The 23,135-nt window shown below is 38.3% G+C and overlaps 1 protein-coding gene across 4 annotated transcripts in view; it reads right to left on the bottom strand.

The window, feature by feature from the left end:
- DRP2 (dystrophin related protein 2) overlaps nt 1-23,135 on the bottom strand; it is a 4,029,288-nt gene that overhangs the window by 2,714,160 nt on the left and 1,291,993 nt on the right. For all 4 annotated transcript variants that reach the window (XM_044057118.1, XM_044057116.1, XM_044057114.1 and 1 more), the window contains exon 4: nt 16,172-16,354. The gene's annotated coding sequence lies outside the window, so the exon portion shown is untranslated. The remainder of the gene's footprint in view (nt 1-16,171; nt 16,355-23,135) is intronic.

Raw genomic sequence — 23,135 nt, 5'->3', positions numbered from 1 at the left:
TTGCTGAGTGTGATACACTAATGGCAGAAGGATGGTATACTGAAAGGCATAATAATGTGGCAAGACTGTTGCAGAGGGAATTGCGCAAACATACTACTGAAGTAGCTGAGAAACATTAGCCACAAAGTATTATAGAAAATAGTGAATTTTATATCACATGGGATCACCAATTATCAACAGTTCAAATACAGATGTGAGGAAAAACAGATATAGTAGTCCATGAAGAGAAGACAAAAGTAGAGCTGATCACTGAAATTGCTACACCCAGTGACTACAATGTTTTATGTACAGAGAGACATAAAGTCATAAATCAGGATTTACAGGCAGAAACAAGGGCTATGTGGAGGAAGGATATCCAGACAGTTCCAATAAGGGTAGGAGCAATGGGTCTTATACAAAGAATTTACAGTCTTACTTGGATATGTTACTGATACATGTAGTTCTGTATGAAGAGCACCTCTGGCTATCAAATACTGAAACAATATTAATTTTCTGAACTTTAATCATACTTTGACATAAAATATGGTCCATTCCTGTCATGGTATTAGAAACCCAAAAGATTTGAAGAAATTAAACCAAGAGTTTACATATTATCAAAAGTACCATAGTTACTTCACACAGTTTCAAAAATGCTATAGTACTTCACACTGTATCAGCTATGCAACAGCTAGTTCACAAATTATCAGCCATGTCACAGCTATACAATGCAATCTCAACAATGCTACATTTAATACACACAATGCCAGTCATGCCACATTTAGTTCACACAGTAACCGTGATTCTACATTTAGATCACACAGTACCAATCATGCAACAGCTATTTCACATATAATCAACAATACCACATCTAGCTCACACAGCACCAGCCATGCTGACTTAGTTCACACAGAATCAGCATGCTAAATCTGGATCACACAGTACTGACCATGCCATGCCCATTGCACACAATATCAGTTATGCTACACCTAGTTCGCACAGCATCAGCCATACTACATTTAGTTTGCACAGTATCAATAATTCCACATCTAGTTCACATAGTATCAACCAAGGTACATCTAATTCACACAGTATTAACCATAGCACAAGTTGTTCACACATTATCAGCCATACCACATCTAATTCATGCAATATCAATAGTACCACAATAGATGACACATTATCAGCTATCATACATCTATTTCACACAGTATCAGCCATGCCAGAGCTAGTTCATGTAGTATCAACCATTCTACATCTAGTTCACTCAGTACAAACCATGTCACATCTAATTCAAACAGTATTAAGTACACCACATTTAGTTCACACAGAATTATATATGCCATATCTAATTCACACAGTATCAGCCATGCCACATCTCATTCACACACTACTGACCATTCCACAGCTAGTTCAAGACAAGAAAAGTACAGTTTTGTACCTACCATAAATGTAGATGTCCGATAGACATGCAACTGCAGTCATAACATGTGGGTTGTCCTGCCTCAGGCAGCCCTCGGTCGGCCGGATTCCAAAGTCTGGGTCCGACGTCGGCTGATGTCGCTTTTCTCTCCGACGTCAGAGCGGCTGGAGTACATAAGCATCAGCCGACACCATTTTCTTCAGTGTTTCTTGCCCCAGATGCCAGGTGCCCTCCAAGGAAGGCTGTAATCAAATTGGAAGACAATAACAGGATTCCAAACAAATAAATGAGCCAATAAAACAAATACACCATAACAGATATCCCCAGCTAAGAGTAACAGGGATAGGAGTGGACCCTAGGCATAGAGGGGTATGGAGGGAGGGTAAATCCGACTGCAGTTGCATGTCTATCGGACATCTACATTTATGGTAGGTACAAAACTGTACTATGTCCTTCAAGAATGCAACTGCAGTCATAACATGTGGGTAGAATACCATAGCTTAGCTGGGGGAGGAGGAATGCTCTAGGAAAAAGATGGTGTGGCAATCAAACCCTGCAGGACTGCCGAAGCAAAGCCTGCTCTGGATCTGGAGTATAGAGGGAGATTGTAGTGTTTGGAGAATGTATGCACGGAGCTCCATGTAGCAGCTTCTAGAATGTCCTTGGTAGGCACCCCTCTTAAGAATGCTGTAGAGGTGGCTGTAGCTCTGGTGGAATGTGGTCTGATATAAGCTGGAACAGCCTTTCCATGAAAGGAGTAACAGAATCTGATGCAATGTCCAATCCATTTAGAAATAGTCTGTTTTGAAATTGCTTTTCCTTGGACTGCAGGGGCGTAAGCTACAAAAAGTTGTTCAGACTTCCTACTGGCTTTGGTTCTGTCCAGGTAGTATCGAAGTTGTCTGTGAATGTCCAAGGTATGCAACAGTCTTTCCCCCTTATTCTCAGGATTGGGGAAGAAAGCAGGCAGATGAATTGCTTGATTTAAAGAAACCCTAGATACCACCTTTGGCATAAAAGTAGGGTTGGTCCTTAATGAAACCCTGTCTCTGTGAAAAATAATAAAGGGTGGTATTGCCATTAGGGCCTGTAGCTCCGAAACCCTTCTTGCTGAGGTAATTGCCAACAGGAAAGCTGTCTTCCATGAGAGAAATTGCAAGTCAACTGTAGCTGCTGGCTCAAATGGAGGTAGAGTCAGTTTTTCTAGGACAAAATTGAGGTCCCAGGCTGGCACTGGGGCCTTTCTTGGTGGCTTAATGTTTTTGATTCCCCTGTGGAATTGCCTTAGTAATGGATGTGAAAAAACAGGAGGATCACTGTTGTATCTAGCTGAAATAGCAGATGCGTGTATCTTTATGGAAGAGTATGAGAGGCCGTTCTTTAACATATCTGCCAAATATTCCAAGATGAGTGGGATGTTCAACAAAGATGCATCATGTCCCTTGCTGGTATTCCAATTGCTGAATCTTTTCCACTTTGCTAAGTAAACCTTTCTGGTGGATGGTCTTCGAGCCTCTGTCAGTATCCGCTGAACTTCCTTGGAGAGAGATAGGCTGTAGGTATTCATGGGATCTCCCAGGCTGTTAGCTGCAGTGTCTGAAGGTTTGGATGCACTGTTTCGAAATTGTGTTGAGTCAAAAGTAGAGGCCATTGGGGAAGGGCCCACCTCCTGGTGTGACATAAGCTCCGTAGTAGTGGGTACCAGTGTTGTCTTGGCCAGTCCAGAGCTATTATGATTCCCTTGGGTCTCTCTGCTTTGATCTTTAGTAATACTGAGGTAATCAGTGGCAGAGGTGGAAATGCATAGATTGTTAGGGAGTTCCAGTTGAATGAGAGGGCATCTATTTTAAGCTTTTGGATGATATGTCCTTGTGCAGAATTTTGGTAGAAGATGGTTGAGGTGAGAGGCAAATAGGTCCACTTCTGGCTTGCCCCATGTCAAAGTGAGTTGTCTGAAGGCCTTCGGATGTAACCTCCACTCGTGTGGGTCTGTGAAATTCCTGCTTAGGCTGTCCGTCAACACATTGTCTTTTCCTGGAACAAACTGGGATTGCAACTGGATGTTTAGGCTCAGTGATTTCTCCCAAAGATGCATTGTCAGTCTGCAAAGGGGGTAAGAGTGGGTGCCCCCTTGCTTGTTTATGTACCACATCACAGTGGTGTTGTCTGTCCGTATCAGTAAATGGCCTTGCTGGAGCTGGTGTTGAAAGGCCTCGATGGCATGCATTACTGCCAGCATTTCCTTTTGATTTATATGCAGATGTGTTTCCTTTGGAGTCCATTGTCCTTGAATACACCTGCCTTCCATGTGCGCTCCCCATCCAAGGTCTGAGGCGTCTGTGGTCATGGTCTGTGTTATCTGTGGTTTTTTGAATGACATACCTGTGTTTGCCTGGCTCACCGAGGCCCACCATAGGAATTCCTTTTGTAGGCATGGGATGAGCGGTATGATTGTCTCCAAGTTGTTGCTGCTTTGAGACCAAATGCTTTTTAGGTACCATTGAAGCTTTCTCATGTGTAGTCTTGCTAATGGAACCAGTAGAATGCAGGATGCCATGTAATCCAGGGCCTGTAGGAATCTCCTTGCAGTCATCTGGGTGAGTTTTGCTAAACCTTTGAAGTAATGAATTAACTTCTCTTGCTTGTCTTCTATCAGGTAAGCCATCTGAGAGGCTGTGTCTAGTTTGGCTCCTAGGAAGATTATTTGCTGGGATGGCTGCAGTCTTGACTTTTGGAAGTTGACTGTGTATCCCAGAGCTTGAAGTAATCGCATGACATAATCCAGGTTTTTTGTCAACATCAATTTGTCGTCCGCTTGTATGAGGCAGTCGTCCAGGTACGGGTAAATTTGTATTCCCTGGAGCCTTCAATGAGCAATTACTGAAGCCAGGCATTTTGTGAATACTCTGGGTGCAGTAGATAAGCCAAATGGCAATGCTGAGAATTGATAATGCTCTGGCCCTGCAAGAAATCTGAGGTATCTTCTGCAGCTGTGTCTGCTGGGGACATGCAGGTATACCTCCTTGAGGTCCAGAGTAATCAGCCAAGACCCCTTGCCCAGCATGGGAAGGAGTTGCTGTAAAGTCAGCATTTTGAACTTTGGTACTATTAGGAAGGTGTTTAATGCGGACAAGTCCAGTATTGGTCTCCATTGAGATTCTTTTCTTGGAACAAGGAACAGTCTTGAGTAAAACCCCTGTTCTTGCTCTTGTTGTGGAACTCTTTCTATAGCTTTCATCCGAGTCAGCAGAGTGGTTTGCTTGATAGCCTCTGCCCTCTGGTTTTGTGGTAGGTTTGGCATGCCTTGTTTTCTTGGTAAGGTATGAAAATGAAACCTGTACCCTCGGTCTATAATGTCCAAAATCCATTTGTCCTTTGTCAGTCTGTGCCAATTTTCTGCAAACAGGGATAATTTCCCGCCCAAGGGAGCTTTTATTTGTTCCCTGGTAGGCGGTAGTAGAGGAAAGTCTTTGAGATTGAGGTTGCGGGGCAGCTGAAACCCCTGCGTCACTTCTTTGGTTTCCTGGCTGCCATTGTCGTCCCCTGTAAGGGCCTCTGTATTGGCCTCTTCCTCGGCCACGTCTGTTCTTACCCCTTTGAAACTTTTCTGGATTAGGAAAGGACCAGTTTTTTGAAGGCCAATTCCTACTGAATCTGGGGGGTTGAACCTGAAGGAAATCTTTCACCGTCTGCACTGATTTTGCTTTTTCTTCGATGGTCTTTAACACATCCTTAGCATTTGCACCAAAAAGCTTGTTCTTTTCCAAAGGTGCATCCAGAAGTTTTGCTTTTACATGATCTGGTAGAGGTTGATCCTTTAACCAAGCATGTCTATGGATGACTGCCCCTGTCATAGCTGCCCTACATGAAGCTTCTAGTGCATCATATCCACACTGCAGGAAGTGATTGCTTACTTGCTGAGTGTTATGTACAGCTTCCTGCAAAGTCTTCCTATCTAAAGGATCAGGAGTGGCTAATGTTTTTTGTAAATCTTCTAACAGATAATCCTGATATTGTAACATATGAAAAAGGCAATTTAAAGCTCTCATAGATAAGGTAGTGGATGTGTAAACCTTTTGCCCCATCTCTAATGACCTAGCTTCCCTGTTGGAGGGCAAAGGATTTTTAGAGGTGGAGGCTGAAACTCCTTTAGGCCCCTGTGAAATAGTTTCCAAATCAGCAGTATGGGCCCTGAATAAATGGGAATGAGTTTCTGGGACCCTGTAATACCTGTCTGGCTTGGCTGGAGCAGGAGGAAGAGAATCAGGGGTAGCACTAGAATCAGAATACAAATCATCCAGAACATCAAGTACAGGAAGAATAGCTAAGGGCCTGTGCTGAGGCTTCTTAAGGAAAGTCCTAAGGCGTTTCCTAGAATCAGAATATTCCTGACCTTGCCACTTGAAATGTTCCCTCATGGTGTGCAGCACTTCCCCAAAAGAAATATCCTCAGGAGGGGAGGCCGAGGGGATGGAATCATCTGCATCCGAGTCCTCATAGGTCTGGAAGAGTTCTTCCTGGCTATCAGAGTGGACAGAGCCCTCAGATTCTTCATCTGAAGGAGTAGGGTCAGAGGGTTCAACCGGGGCCTTTTATCAGAAGGAGGCTGGGATCCTCTCTCAGGATGGGCCTGTGAACCTCTAATCATGGAAATTAAATCAGCAGCCATGGACATAATTTGTGTCTCTGGAGTAGGCTGAGGAAAGGATTTAGAAGTAATATGCTTTGTTTTGCTGGCTGCCTTAGCCCTAGTGTAGGCCTTAATAGACATGGCCATAAGGGGCCTGGCAGCTCCACGTGCAGGAGTGACCTTGTCTACAGCAATGGTCTCGGGCATTTCCTCGGTTTCGGTATCCGGAGGAAAGTCGATAACTGGCGTCGGGTCTGGAATCTGAGTCGTCGGTAATGCGGTGTCTTCGGTTCGGAGCGGTGGAGAGACCGTCTCAGAGGGAACCGGAGCACTCACGCTAGGTTTTGGCATGGAGTCGGAGGTAGACGCTGGCCGAGGGTGTCGGTCCCGGTCTTTACGCTTTTTGGGAGTTTGCGATGTCGGGAGATCCGACGGCATGGTGTAAGCAAATTTATCGCCGAAGAAATCTTCAGCGAACTCCGCCCGGCGCCTGAGAGTGCGCTTGTTGAAGTGAGCACAGGCTACGCAGGCCGAGACGTCGTGGTCTGGGCCCAGGCAAGGGAGACAGTAAGAGTGGAAATCCTTATGAGGTATTTGTTTACCGCAAAAAAGACAATTGTTAACTTTTTCAGTAATTTCTGACATCGGCTGAGGCAAGAAAAGGTCCCCAATGGGGTACTTAGCTTTTTTGATGACTTCGGTATCGAAGAATACAGGAGCTGACCGACCGGCACTTGTGAACTGCTTCTGCTTCGGGCACCGCGCGGCAAGAAAGACAGAAGAAAATGGCGTCGGCTGATGCTTATGTACTCCAGCCACTCTGACGTCGGAGAGAAAAGCGACATCAGCCGACGTCGGACCCAGACTTTGGAATCCGGCCGACCGAGGGCTGCCTGAGGCAGGACAACCCACATGTTATGACTGCAGTTGCATTCTTGAAGGACATCACTAGATACAGCCACCATAAATGGAAGAAACACCAAATTCACAAAACGAAAGGAGTCAAGCAATAGGATGAAAAAAGTTTTCCATTTAATACATTCGTCCTGGTACCTCGGCAATTCGCCTTCAATGGAACAAATAACCATATAAACACATCCTATTTATATACTCATCAATTAATTCATTAAATTATTAAATCATTACATCATTAATCCTTATAATGCCAACAATTATAATAAATACAATTTATCAACATATCAAATTTATAAATACAAAATACTAATTACATACTATTACTAAATGCTGAACTGTATGAAAACATAAATATATAATATATTTAAATACATATGAATTCATGTAAATTCATGAATATGCTTAATCAAAATACTTAACCAAATGCTACACCAAACATTCACATTATAATGCCACTAAGTTCATTCCCCTGGGGTATAATGTATGGTACCCAAGAATCATTCTATGTTCTAACCTACTAAGTTCAATCTTAAAATTACCTGCACAAAAATGTGGTCTTGCCAATACACTGAAAGTAAACCCATCAGTGTTGCCATTGTGTGTTTTAACAAAATGGGAAGCCACAGGACTGTCCATATTACCCCTCCTAATGTCCCCTAAATGCTCCAGAATGTGAACCTTAACCTTCCTGGTGGTTTGTCCTATATACCATAAGGGTGTGATACAATCACATCTTAAAATGTATACAACCCCAGATGACAAACAAGCAAATTTCTCAAGGGCTAAATACCTTTTACCATTTATTTTCATTCCATGCAGGTTTTTGACCTTATCACATACTAAACAACGACCACAACATTGCATGCCAACATTCATATCAGTCGAATATTCCAATTTTCTGTTTAATAATACTTTCAGATTATTGTACCTGCCATATGAAAAAGTAATATGCCTAGGGAACAAATATCCAATATTTATATCATCACAAACAACATGCCACAATTCTTTAAGAATATTTTCAACAACTATTGAAAAATCAGAATATCTAGACACAAAAAATATATCTTCTTGTTCAGATGCAATTAACGACTGATAATGATGGCTATGATAACCACCCCGTCTTAAAGCTTTACCTCTACATAACCTGTTCTTAATACCTAAGAGTACAACTCTCTCATACCCTCTAGATGAAAGTCTTGTAAAAATTTAATCACAAGCTTCATCCCATAAATCCGAGTCCGAGGTATTCCTTAAAATTCTCTTAAATTCCCGTTCAGGTAAAGCCTTAATCAAATGAGAAGGATGCATGTTGCTTGCATGCAAAAAGTTTTGTTTCGTTTTGTGAATTTGGTGTCACAGCTAGTTCAAACATGATCAGCAATGACACAGCTAGTTCATGCAGTATCAACCATGTCACAGATTTTTCACACAGTATCAGCCATGCCACAGCTAGTTCAAACAGCATCAGCCATGCCACACCTCATTCAAACAACATCAGCCATGTTACAGCTAGATCACACATTATCAATAACAGTACATATAATTAACACAGTATCCACAATGATAATAATAGCTAACACAGTATCAGCCATCCCACACTTAGTTCATACAGTATCAACTATGATACACCTACTTCACAAAGTATTAACCAAGCCACATCTGAATCATAAAGTTTTCAACCATGGTATTTATAGTTCAGACTGTATCAACCATGCCACATGTTGTTCAAACAGCCATGTTACATCAAGCTCATATAGTATCACTCACACCACATTAATTCACAAATTGTCAACCATGATACAGCTATTTCACACATAGGATCATAGGATCACACGGGATTACTAGGCTATCGACCCAGAGGTCAATTTAAGCCTAGCTGTTTCAACCCAATGTAATATCGTAGAGGTACTAGTCAATACCCAAGATTGCATTAGTGATGACTGCCCATGTCCAGGAGGGTTGTGGGTGTTATCCCTGGTAAGAATTTACGGTGCCCAATTCAATCATCCAGGTTCCTCATAAACAGTGTCATAGAGGTGCTCTGATTCACATGAACTCATAGCCTGTTCCAAAGATGTGGCAATCACTTGGGAGATAAATCTGTCCCTCCAGCATGTCCTATTTAAGTCAGAGGCCATATTTAAGTCCCTGGAAAGGGTATCCCTATACCCATTTGATTTACGGATATGCAGTAAGTTCATTATCAACTATGCCACATCTAGTTCATCCCATATCAGCCATGATATAGCTAGTTAATTCAGTATCAACCATCTTATATCCAATTCATACAATATCAGCTATGCCACAGCTAATTCATACAGTAGAAACCATGCTACAGCTAGTTCACATGGTATCAACCAAGCTACAATTAGTTCACACCGTATCACACAAGCCACCTCTAGATCATGCAGCATTTAACCACACTATATCAAATCTACGGAATATCATGCTACATCTAGTTCATACAGTATCAGCTAAGCCACATATAGTTCACACATTATTAGCCATGCTGCATCTAGTTCATAAAGTATCAGTCATGCTAAATCAAGTTAACACAGTATCAACCATTCCATATCCAGTTCATACATTATCTGCCATGTCACATCTACTCCATGCGGTATTAGTATGACACATCTAATTCACATAGTACCAGTCACTCCACATCTAGTTCACATATTATCTACCATGTCACATCTACTGCATATAGTATCAGCCATGCCACATCTAATTCACACAGTATCAAATATGCTACATCGAGTTCACACAGTTTCAACCATCCCACAGCTACTTAACATAGTATCAGCCATGCCACAGCTAGTTCACACATTACCAAAGATCCTACAGCTAGTCCACACAGTATCCTCCATCCCACATATAGATCACATAATATCAACTAGGTCACATCTAGTTCATACAGTATCATCCATGCTTCATCTAATCCACTTTGTATTCAACTATGCTACATCTATTTCATGCAGTATCTGCCATGTCACATCTAGTTCACTGTGTGTCAATGTTATATATAATTCCCACAGTATTGGCCATGCCACATCTAGTTTATTCAGTATCAGCTGTGGTACATCTAGTACACAAAATGTCAGCCATGCCATATCTTGTTCACACAATATCAGCCATACCACATCTAGTTCATACCATATCAATCATACCACATTACTGCACACATTATCAACCATGGCATATCTATTTCACATATTTATTAACCATTCCACAACTAGTTCACACAGTGTCAACCTCACTACTGCTAGTTAATGCAGTATCATCCATGCATCTATTTCATATTGTATCAACCATGCTACATCTAGTTCACACAGTATCAACTATGCCACATCTGGTTCACATAGTATTAGCCAAGCCACATGTAGTTACACTGTATTAACTAAACTACATCTAGTTCCACATTATCAACCATGCCACATCTAGTTACGCAGCATCAACCATACTAAATCTAGTTCACACAGTATCAACCATGTGACAGCTAGTTCACAAAGTATCAGCCATGTCACATCTTCATCACATAGCATCAGCCAAGCCACATCTATTTCATACAGTATCAATCATGCCAGATTAGTTCCCACATTATCAACCATGGTACATCTATTTCACAAATTATCAACCATGCTACAGCTAATTCACACAGTACCAACCAGTTTGCATCTATTTCACACAGTATCAACCATGCCACATCTATTTCAGACATTGTCAACTATGCTACATATAGTTCAGACAGTATCAACCATGCTTCATTAAGTTCCCATAATACACGTAAAACACTAAACTGAGAAAAAGAAAAGAAAATGGCAAAACGCAGACCAATCCAAAAACGATTTAATATAAACGTTAGCGCTTTCATGCACCACACCTTAGTGCACTTCTTCAGACAAAACAGCATTAAAAAACCCCAAATAAATAGGTTGCCCTGTTAAGAAACCATAATTAATGATTAACAAACAATTAGTACAATTAAAAAACTTACCCTAACTTTTAAAGCAACATTCTATTCTAATATTAATTTTCTTGATATTCAGTTGCATAAAGATACAAACTTAAATAGATTTAGAACCTTAATTTACAGGAAACCTTTTTATAGTAATTCTTTCCTACATTTTTCAAGCAACCATCCAGGTTTTCAGAAGGGGGGGATTGTCAAGGGACAATTAGTAAGAGCATCTAGAATGTGTTCAACTGATAATGATTTCCAACAAGAGTGTAACTTTCTACAAGAAATGTTTCTTAATCGTGGTTACCCATTGAGGTTGATAAAGGAGCTACGTAAGGAGATTAATAATAAGAGGTTGAATAACATTTTGGGACCACTTCTAACTAAAGGGTATCCACCTGAAGAAAATTGCTATGAAGGTAATCCTTTGCACAATATGCAAACAACATTGTTAGCTAATACAGATGGGGAAAAATATGTCACTAGTTTTTCAACCCAGTTTAATGATGTGTCGGAACAGTTTACAGATATTTTGCATTATAACTGGGACATTATTTTGCAACAACAAGCACTTACTAAGGTTTTAGGTATAAGGCCAGTAATGGTGTTCAAGAAGAGCCCTAATTTGAAGGCATTATTTGAACTACCTCATCAACAACATAATAAACAGAAAGGCATGTATAAATGTGGTAGATGCAATTATTGTAAATACATTCAAACTGGCGCCTCTTTTTATATCAAAAATATTAAGTATGGGATTCCCAGTAAATTTAACTGTGAGACCCAAGGTGTAATATACTTAGCTCCATGTCAATCTTGCCCTGTGTTCTATCTTGGCAAGACAGAACGTCAGTTGAAGCAGCGCATTTATGAACACATCTATGCCATATCTAGGGGGGTTAATACTAATGCTCTGGCAAGGCACATTTTAAAATATAATGCACAGTTTTAAGTTCCTAATAGTCCAACAAGTTCCTAAAAATCCCAGAGGGGGACCTTGGCACTTAAAGCTGGAAGAACAAGAACTATTATGGCAACTCAAAACTAATGCCTATGCATACCCAGGCATTAATGATGTTTGTTTAATCAAGTGTTTACTTAAACTAAAAGCTTTAGAATGCTAAATGTATTCCAGTTGGTTCTGGTAGTATTTTGTGATTAATTTATAATACTGTATATGTGGTCAAGTAATATATTCAGTTTTATATGATTAAAATTGAAGTTAAACTGCATTTAAATTAATGAATTGCAAATAGGATGGAATTTTGTTTGTTGTATATATATATTTTCGATGTGATTTGTTTAGAATAGAATGTTGCTTTAAAAGTTAGGGTAAGTTTTTTAATTGTACTAATTTTTTGTTAATCATTAATTATGGTTTCTTAACAGAGCAACCTATTTATTTGGGTTTTTTTAATGCTGTTTTGTCTGAAGAAGTGCACTAAGGTGTGGTGCATGAAAGGGCTAACGTTTATATTAAATCATTTTTGGATTGGTCTACGTTTTGCCATATGCTTCATTAGGTTCACACAGTGTCAACTGTGTTTGAGCTAGTTCATGCAGTATAAGCCATCCTACATCTGTTTCACATAGTATCAACCATACCATATCTAGTTACATACAGTATCTGTCATGTCACTTCTAGTTCATGTAGTATCTGCCATGCCACATATAGGTACATAGTATCTACCAAACTACATCTACTTCCACAGTATCAACCATGCCACTTCTAGTTACATAGCATCAGCCATGGGAAATCTAGTTCACATAGTACAAAACTTGCTATATCTAGTTTACACAGTTTCAACCATGCCACATCTAGTTACACAGCAACAACTATGCTAAATCTTGTTCACACAGCATCAACCATTTAGACAACTAGTTCACGCAGTATTAGCAATGCCTTATCTATTTCCACAGTATCAATCGTACATCTAGATGATACAGTATCAACCATGTCATGTCTAGTTACACATGTAGTATATGCCATGCCACATCTAGTTCACACATGATCTGCCATGTCACATCTACTTCACGGTATCACCTATGCTATGTCAAGTTCATATAGTATCACACATGTGACAGAGCTACTTCACACAGTTTTGAAAATGCCACAGCTACTTCACACTTTATCAGCTATGCCACAGCTAAGTCAAACAGTATCATCCATGCCACAGCTAAACCCTGCAATATCAACCATTCTACATCTGATTCACACAGTGTCAGCCATGGCACATCTAGGTCATACAGTATCAGCTATGCTACATTTAGATCACATAGTACCAAGCATACCATGTCTAGCTCACACAGCATCAGCCATGATAGCTTAGTTCATGCAGAATCAGACATGCCACATCTAGTTCCACAGCACTGACCATGCTAAATCTGGATCACACAGTATCAGCCATGCTACCATCTAGTTCACACAGTATCAGTCATGTATCATCTAATTTCACTCGGTATCAACAATGCAACAGCTATTTCACACAGAATCAACCATGCCATATCTAGCTCACAGAATATCAGTCATGCTAACTTAGTTCACACTGAGTCAGCAATGCCACATCTTTTTCCACAGTATCAACCAAGCTAAATGTAGATCACGCATTATCAACTCTTCTGCAGCTATTTCACAGATATCAGCCATGCTACATCTATTTCCATACAGTATTAGCCATGCCACAGCTAGTTCACATAGTATCAATCATGCGACTTCCAGTTCACACAGTATCAATAGTGCTACATTTAGTTCATGTATCAACCACGTTACATGTAGTTCACACAGTATCAACCATGCCACATCTAGTTAACACAGTATCAGCCATGCCACATCTATTTCATACAGTGTCAGCTATTCCACAGGTAGTTCACACAGTATTAACCATGCCACAATACTGTGTGAAATAGCTAGAGCATTCATGTTCTTTGACAAGTGGCTGAATATACTTAGCTCAACAGAAAACACTCTATCTCAAATATTAATACATTTTAATTAAACAACTTTCATGCAACCTGATTTACTTAAATAATTACAAATTTGGTTGATTTTAAACTGGAAACTTTCAAGTCAACACATTTACGATGTGTGAAACTTATCTTAAAAGCAGTGGATTAGGATGTCAGTCCCTCAATAATTAAAGTAATACAAAATATTTCAACCTTGGTCTAGACAATTATCAACAAATACTTCTGGGGTATTGTAAGACCCTTCACTTGTATTTTAATACAGTCTGTAACTATGAAGTACAAAACAGATATAAATGTGAAATTATCATCCAGTAGCAGACCCTTGGCCACCACATAAATCAAATGCTAATAAATGCAGAAGAGATATCCAAATACAAAAGCAGGCACAGAGAAACGTGGAATATATTAATGAGGAAATAGTTAAGGTTTTTGTAACTGTGAAATATTTAGTGACACACAACCCTTAATTAGTCACAAAATTAAACACACACAAGGTTCATAAGATTTAAATAATGGAAAAAAATACTGCACAGAAAGACAACAAAAACTCAGTGTAAAAATAGAATTAAAAAAGTCAACATTTTTGAACATATACTGCCATTTATTCTTTAAACTTTGTATTTATTCTTAAAAAATAATAAAACATAGGCCTATATTTCAATCTGTCATCTGGATTCACATTTTAAAAACTCATTTTGAACATCTCCCCTTCTTTTAGATTAAGTCAAAACCCCCAGATTTAGAATATGGTTTGCATTGACTGATTATTTTTTTTCTGTTGTGGTTCATCATTCCCATTCAAGGTCAGGCTTCCCATGAATCATGAGACATATACCTCCACTTAAAGGTGAGAAGGCCAGTGGTTGTTATCCATGTTCTGGGACTGTACCCTTTTGTTGTTGTACTCCTCCATAAGTCATACAGCTTGCACTTTCTGCTACTTTTGGCAACTGTGAATAAGCTTCGCAGTTTTTACCAGGTGCTTTATGCAATTCTCTCAGCTACTCTACTGAGACTATGCCATACCAGTTCATAAATTCATAGGTTTATACTAAGATAATGGCCAGTGGGGTCTTTATGAGCCTAGCCATGCATGTCAATCCAGTCCCCCCCAAGTACCTTGGACACCTATATGGTGGTGTATGTTAATAAAGGTACACCCAAGGATTATGTGGTGGTGGGGTTATGTTAGTCGAGGATTAATTTGCTTACTGTTGACCTCTGTCCCTCAGAGACACAGGGACCAGACCAGGGGTGAATTTGTGATTTCCTAACAATTAATCAGGGCTTTGTTTGAATAGGGTCAGGGATGAACTCTGCTTCACATGAATAGAAAGCTTATTTCATGGTGCAGGGATCCTTTGAGACATATTGGTCATTAAGCATATTCTATTTATGTCACAGGTGAAGTTCATGTCCTTCGATCTAGTGTTTGTGGTGCTGTTTGTTTTGTGGATGTGCAAGAGTTCCATCAGAGCTGGATCTGATGACGCTTTACATGTCAGGCATAGACCACCTCTCAGTAACCTGTAGGAGACTGAGTACAGAGAAGGATCCTTAGGCTAAGCAGTCTTAATGCTTCTCATAACAAAATGCATTTTTTCTTTGGAATTTTGTCCTTTATTCATCATGTTTTCCTTTGGAATTTAGTCCTTTATCCATCATGCTCTTTACAAGTACCTTTCACCGTTCCCTACATTTCTCTGAGTTATTTGACTCTTCACATCTCTGGGTAAGGCAGAAAAAGTATACTGGACCATAAGAATTTCACAACTCCTCCATCTTTTGAAATCTTAGAAATAAGCCTACCCTCTCTCTGGTTTACAAAAACCTATACAAAGAAGCTAATAATAAAATGTGCTTACTGACTCTTAACATTGTATCACAGAATATATAGCACCATTTACAGTAAACTGAATAAGAAAGGAAGCTATCACAAAAGTAAACTAAACTCAAAATAACCACACCGACAACCATGTAAAAAAGAAATACTTAAGATAATCCCCTCAAACATAATTACTATAACACCTAATTATAACTTCATAAATTAATATTAACTTATTCAGTGTCTAGTTAATGTAGTCTTTTTCATAATTTTATGTCAACCATAAACATGTATTAGTCCTTAGCTCTACTTGTAAAACTGAACTGCTTGCTTAAATGTGCACCATAACGTACCATGGTCCTTCATAACTTGGGTGCAGATGACACATATTTTGATTATTCAAGATCATATATTTAATAAGTGAAAACATCATAGTCTAGATCTGCTACAAACTGTGGGCTTGAGCCCATAACTTACTTCATTACAGTGTAAGGGTCACAGATGTTCCGGACTGTCTTTCTATACCACTTCCCAAATGGCTCGAATATATGCTCATTCCACAAAAAAAGATCCTGAGGTTCAGGGACCTTCAGACATCCAGGCATTAGACAACATCTTTCTTCTTTGTTGTTTGTTCATGGCTGCTTGAACATTCTGCTTCTGCAAGAAGATTAGCCAATTAGCAACCTAAGGATATTCTGGGATAAAAGTTAACATACCTAAGCAACACTGTATTTCATAATTAGTAACTTCTTATTTTATAACAGAATAACCCATTTTTGCCTAGCTGATTTTTTTACATGGTCATTTCTTTTTTTTCCAGTAATGCACTGGGAATATTCTGTTTTTTTTAATTTCAGACCACCCCAGTGCACATGTGAGAGAACATGTTGTCCAAGATATTTAAGAGATTTCATATCTTTTTCTAGTATACCTTTTTTGGTTAGAAATCTAGAGGTCATCCAGGAAAGCCAGAAAAGCATTTCCCATGCAGAGTCCTACAAAAGTTCTCCCAATTTTTTTCACCATTTCAGAGATCCCAAACCTTCCAATTGAAGGGGGCAGACACATAAGGAGGCAATCAATTCACTGACAGCTGTTTTGGCAAGCACCATTCCTTGTGAATCAATATCATTATCCTACTGAAAACTGTTTTCAGTGATCACTGATGATGCCATATTGCCAATGTAACTCAGGAGTTAGTAGACTTAAGTTGGTGGTGTAAGTCCTCTTACACAGGGCAAATGGAAGAGCTTGCCCCTACAAAGAAAAAGCCCCCAAACAAAACACTTTTTTTTTCCTTTATCACTAACAGTAATTTTCTTTAGTGCTAATTCCTTGGAATGACTGAGATTTCCATCAGCAATCCAACATGAATTTGATAGAAACTATGGACAAAGGATTCCACCATATACCCCAAAGCAACCTGAATGCATACTGACTCAGATACATCCACCATACTGTTTAGCAGTCTAAAGGCATCACACTAATATTACTGCCCCTCTCACTACATGCACTGTGACATGAATGTGCACAGAGCAATGTATCCTACAGTCATTTGAGTTTCAGACTTTATATCCTTCAGGAAATTCATGCTAATTCAAAAGGTATTATTCTATGAACTTTCTACGTTTGTAAGAGCAATATTTAAAAACTTCCCCTATGTTTGGGCATTTGTCCCCCATTATATCTGGCTTTGTCCAGATCTCTTGCTCTAAGAGGTTGAGAGATATGGGTCAGGTTCACAGATGTAAAGGCTGCACACTATTGCTGTCTGTGCTCTTGTATTGTACAACATACTAGGATGCATTAGGGAAGAGTATCAGCATATGTAAAGGTTACACGGCAGTGACAGCTGTACACCCATAAGCAGAATAGCACTAGTAGACCTCAGGGATGGTGTGGGCTTTATGTAAAGGGCAAGCAGTCTGACTAGGCACAACATGAAATGTTTGTGATTTTTTCTAACTTCTGAGGCATCAGTATGTATTGCGCAAGAATTTTTTATGTGAAAACAATAAAGACTGCATCTTTTTTACATGTGTTGCATCAGGTGAAATAGAGTCCATTATGTTGTACAGCATATTGGTCTAAACATCTATGGACATGCTTTACAGGGTCAGACAGAGGACGTGGAGGGATGACCTGCACTACACTAGTTCAGATTTTTTTGTAGCACAGCTTTGGACTTTACACCTGACCCTTGTTTAGATAAGGACTATCATTTTGCATACTTTATGGAGCTCAGAGTTAACTGTGAGGTGCTGGTGATTTATTGGTATCAGAATGTGTTAGATTAAGTCTCAGCTGCCTTCTAAATCGACCCCTACCTCACAGAATGATTTTAAGTCTTCTCTGCAATACATTTCTTATTCTTGTGGATTTTTCCTTAATTTCCCTAGTGCTTTGATTACCCTTTTGATAAGACATTATGAGGATGAGATTACTCATCACTCATCTCAGCAGTTTCATGACTGAGCCTGAAAAGCCCCAACAGTCTAATGATGTGAAGCAAAGTGCAGAGCTGCTTCATTCAAAATTAGCCTTTTTCTCTGAAACCAGAGAGGTATATGTCTAGTATGTCTTGTCGATGAAGAAGCTAGCAGACAAGCAGTTATTTTCTTTTTTTTTCTACATATAACTCCTCAAATTATTTTAAGCTGTAACATACACAGATATGTGTGTGTGTGTGTGTGTGTGTGTGTCTCTCTCTCTCTCTCTCTATATATATATATATATATATATATATATATATATATCCAAAATTGAAAAAAAACAGTTGCAGATAATCAAAAATCAGATTGAACATTGACAGCTCTGTTTTGCTGCAAGATCACAAAAAGTGGCAATCAGGGAGTTTGCTTATTCCCACTGTAGAGGAATCTTGGAGATGGTATATATAATTAATGGGGGGTGGAGGATGCAGACCCCCCCTGCACATGGGAGGTGCACATGGACTTGCCCCTCTGCAAAAAAAAAAAAAAGTTTTTTTTTTTTTTTTTTTTTTTTTAATGAATTGATGAAGATAGATGATTTTTCCTCAGTTTGAAGTTCACTGATTTGAGTGTATAATATACTGACGTGTATATGTAAATACATATATGTAATATACATACACAAAAAAGTAATAGTACAGTTTCACGTAACTACACATTTAACAGTGCACATGCAAGTAAGTACAAACTTTCTTTACATCTGTCTAGTGCGTTAATGAATTTTGTTTAACCATAATTGTCCCACTGGATATAGCCAAGTTTTGAAAGACTAGAAAAGATTCAAGAAAAAAAAAACAGTACAAAATACATTTCACAGGAAAACAAGTCCAAAAATATATAGGTAAATTAAAAATTCATACAGTCCGCAAAATTATACGGTATGATAGAATGTATGCATATAAGAAGCACTCAAATATGACTGGATGCATTTTAGGGCATTCTGAAAAATTCTGGACAATTTAGAGGTATGGCTAGAATACTAGATAAGTGCAAAGTGCGCTCTTTCAGTTTGCTGTTCCTTAGTGTTTGCATTTTTTCCATATCATTCTCTTGATAAAATATATTAGCAAAGGGTGTGATTGTCCCCAAACAAAAAGGATCTTGGGTTTTGGTTAAAATTATACTGCCGTTCACTCACTCACATCAGGTTTGCATTAAATTCTGAAAATTCCCCGAGTATTTTAACACTACTGTATTATAATGGTATGTAAGATATGTTCTATAGTAGGGCAAACATGTACATTAACATATGTACCATACAGCTTATGAAAATACAGCAAAGAAGAGAGAGACATGCTTCATTTTAAGCATGTACTACTTGTGGTGCTCATGTCTTGGTTAGAATGACGAACAAACGTACATTTTAAGGCACTTTTCACACTGCCAATGCTAGTGACTGGAAGCCACAAAATGTGTACTATTTTTATTTGAAAAGTGACCCTAGTAAAGAGTGTAAGAAGATAAGCAGAGCTACTGTTTTTATTGCTGCAGTTTATTCCACCATTCTCATATATCAGTCTTCTTCTGTTGGCATGGTCACTCATATTTGCTCATGCCATTTGTCCACCACTCCATTAGTGCAGACATGCCTTTACATTCTTTCACCAAACCTCTCAATAAGTCTCAAGAGCCTCTTAGAGATAATTGTAAAACATCCAAACTTCCATGTTGAGCAGGTAAATCCAAATGAGTAACAGTCCTTTTTCAATGATGACTCAGGGAGAAAAGCTTCAAATGGAGAGAAAAGGAAGGCTAACAGGATGCATTACGTAGTTTATGATTAGTATCTGGCAGTCACCGCACAGGATTAAGGCTATTGGCTGTTAACAAGCTGCTTCTTGTGGTAGAGGGCTACCCAGCACTCCCATGACATTATAAATGTTAACTCTCTTTCTGAAATTATTACCCATCCGACTAGGAGCCCCAACATCCTGGATCTAGTCCCCACAAATATGGCCACTTCCAGCACAGCTCCATATGTATCATCATATTTGTTAAATTAGACTATAATTTAGTGACCTTTTCCATTAAAACTGGTGGTACTTCCCCTGTAAATAGCTCTGAGTTTAGGAATTTCTTAAAAGTAAACCCTCTTCAGTTACATGATAACATAAATAAATTCTGATATACTGAAGGATCCTATTGCTAAAGCTGAAAATCTCTTAATCCTCGACCCGAAAAAGTAACTAAAGCAATGGATAGTAATTATTACATTATTTAATATTTATATACAGATCCACTAAAAAATTTAACATATATATGTGCAATAACTATTAATTTAATTAAAAAAATTTTAAAATATTTAGTATTTATTAATTTACATGGTTTTAGGCACATATACAAATTAAATGCATGGTACCTGAACGTTTAGTGCCTACCTGGTTGGTTAAGTGATATATAATATAACCTCTATTTTATATGTATGACATATATATTTTTATAACCTTTTATAACTGTGTATTTAATGGAAAACAAGCCAGTATGTATGGAAAACATAAGTTTTCAGGTGTCGACAGGTGGTTGCATTATCATTTTATTTTACTGTGTGCAATGAAGGGTTAATTAATGGGTAACGTTAGATGTGAAGTTGTTGTTTACCATGATACCAAATATAGAAGGGTAAGAATATTAGACAGATTTTATGTGCAAGAAGTGTCAGCAGAGATAAAGTGATGAAATGTATGCTGCTACTTGAGCTTATTCTGGAGAATAACGTTTTTGTATACGCTGATAAGTATTATTTGCAGACAAAAGGGGTGGGGATGGGAACGCCTTGTGTGAATTCCTACGCCAATCTGGTCATGGCCCAATGGGAGAAGACCTTCATCATAGATACAGAATATGTTAGGAGTATTAAATATTACAAAAGATTTGTAGATTATGTCTTCTTCCTATGGGGGGGGCACGGAAGTTGACTTATGTTTATTTACTGAATATCTCAATCAAACTACCACCTTTCTGAAATTTGAAGGCAAATGGTCTAGATCAGATATTGAATTTTTAGACGTCCTCATTATGAGATAAAACAATAGTTTTACAACATCACTATATAAAAAGAGCTGCAGGAAGAATAGCCTACTTCATCGTACGAGTATGCTCCCTAGACACACATATCAAAACATGGTTATTAATCAGGGATGGAGAATATTTAAACTAACTAGTGATGGTACTAAATGTGAGCAAACTTTAGATATCCAGAGAGATTAATTTATCATGAGGGGATACCCCAGGAAAGAAAGTGATGTTTTAAAGAATCCAGTGTGGTGATAGACAGAGAAGGGAAGGGGAGACCCTATTTTAAGAAAAAGAATGTGAATGCAACCGAATCAACACAATAATGAGGCATGCCAATTCAACTAATACACAAATTAGGCTGAACATAACCTATTCAAATAACAACAGGAATATATGTAAAATAATAAATAGGAAGTGGGCCATTTTGACTACAAATAATGAAATTCGAACTCTGGTTGGTCCTAAACCTAGATATAGCTATTGAAATAGTATCTGAAAAGACTACTTTGTTATGAAGAAAATAAGGGGAATTGGGTGACATCTAATAGGCAAGGCACTTTCCCATGCAGAAATTGCAATCAATGTTCATATATGCTGTGTTCTAATATTTTTATACATCCTGACACCAATAGGACTTACACATTCAGACATTATGCTGGCTGCAGGTCTAGAGATTTTGTCTACTTAGCTAGTTGTATGAAATGCACCAGCTTCTATACAAGAAAAACAAACTGGACATTGAGAGAGAGAGAGGTAGCATGTTTATGCTATTAATCATGAGGATGAGACTAATGCACTAGCCAAGCATGTATTAAACCATGATTTAAGTCATAAATTCAGATTTACGGTGTTAGACTTGATTGGAAGATTTAAAAGAATAGGGAACGTAAAGAATCATACAGAGAAGCAAGAAATAAAATGGATAATTAGGATGCAATCAGACAGAGGTAAAGGTTTGAAGGATAGGGTTTCGATCAAACCATTCTTGAAGGATAGACTATTGAAACATTAAAATGGAAATGATAGATTGTCTTTATGGATATAGATATTTACCTATAGCTGTGATTTCAGAAATGTTTTTATATATATATTCTTTATATATTTTATTTGTAAAGGAATTTGATATGAATTTTGAATGTTCATATGCAATTTTTATGCATATTGATTTATGTATATATAAACATAGGGATTTACCTTAATAATGAATTCATACAGAATTTTTAGAATTAATAGTAAGATTTATTTTTATAGTGAAATGTGTATATATATATATATATATATATATATATATATATATATATATATATAAATATATTTAGATCTGCATAATTTACACTGGTTTTTAAACACTATTTCTACAATATTGTTTTATTTATACTGCCTTTTACATTGGTCTTGATAAAGAAATGTTTTTAAGATGTGATATGTGCATGCATTTGGTGCCTACTAGTGGTCAAGACTGATATGGATAATAACTTTTATTTTTGGTGTCTTTTTTGATATTTAAATGCTTAGTCAGTGTTATTTGGTACATGTCTGATGAAGGATTTGGATGTAACCCGAAAGCGCTTACTACCCTTGACTGTTTTATTTCAATAAAACAAATTATAAATTGAAAACTTTTAGAGCGATGGTGGTACTTGGTGATTTGTTTGAAGTTTATCTGCATTTTGCATTTGCACTGTTTGGTACCTTCACCCTGAAGCTGTTTGGTGGTGTAGCGGTAGCATTGTTGCCTCACAGCAAGAGGTTCTCCCGTTCGATTCTTGGCTGGAGTGCGGGTAGTGCATTCTGTGTGGAGTCTGCATGTCCTCCCTGCGGTTGGGTGGGCGTTCGAAAGACATGCGTAAATAGGCATGCCTTCATTGAAGGTTGAAAGTCGAGCTGGCACCTCGGCGTTTGTCAAAATCTACTGCCAATCATTAGTGGAC

This window comes from Protopterus annectens, chromosome 15.part0 (assembly GCF_019279795.1).
Source record: "Protopterus annectens isolate FY-2018-M chromosome 15.part0, PAN1.0, whole genome shotgun sequence".
NCBI lineage: Eukaryota > Metazoa > Chordata > Ceratodontiformes > Protopteridae > Protopterus > Protopterus annectens.
This window is presented reverse-complemented; position numbering and strand designations above follow the sequence as displayed.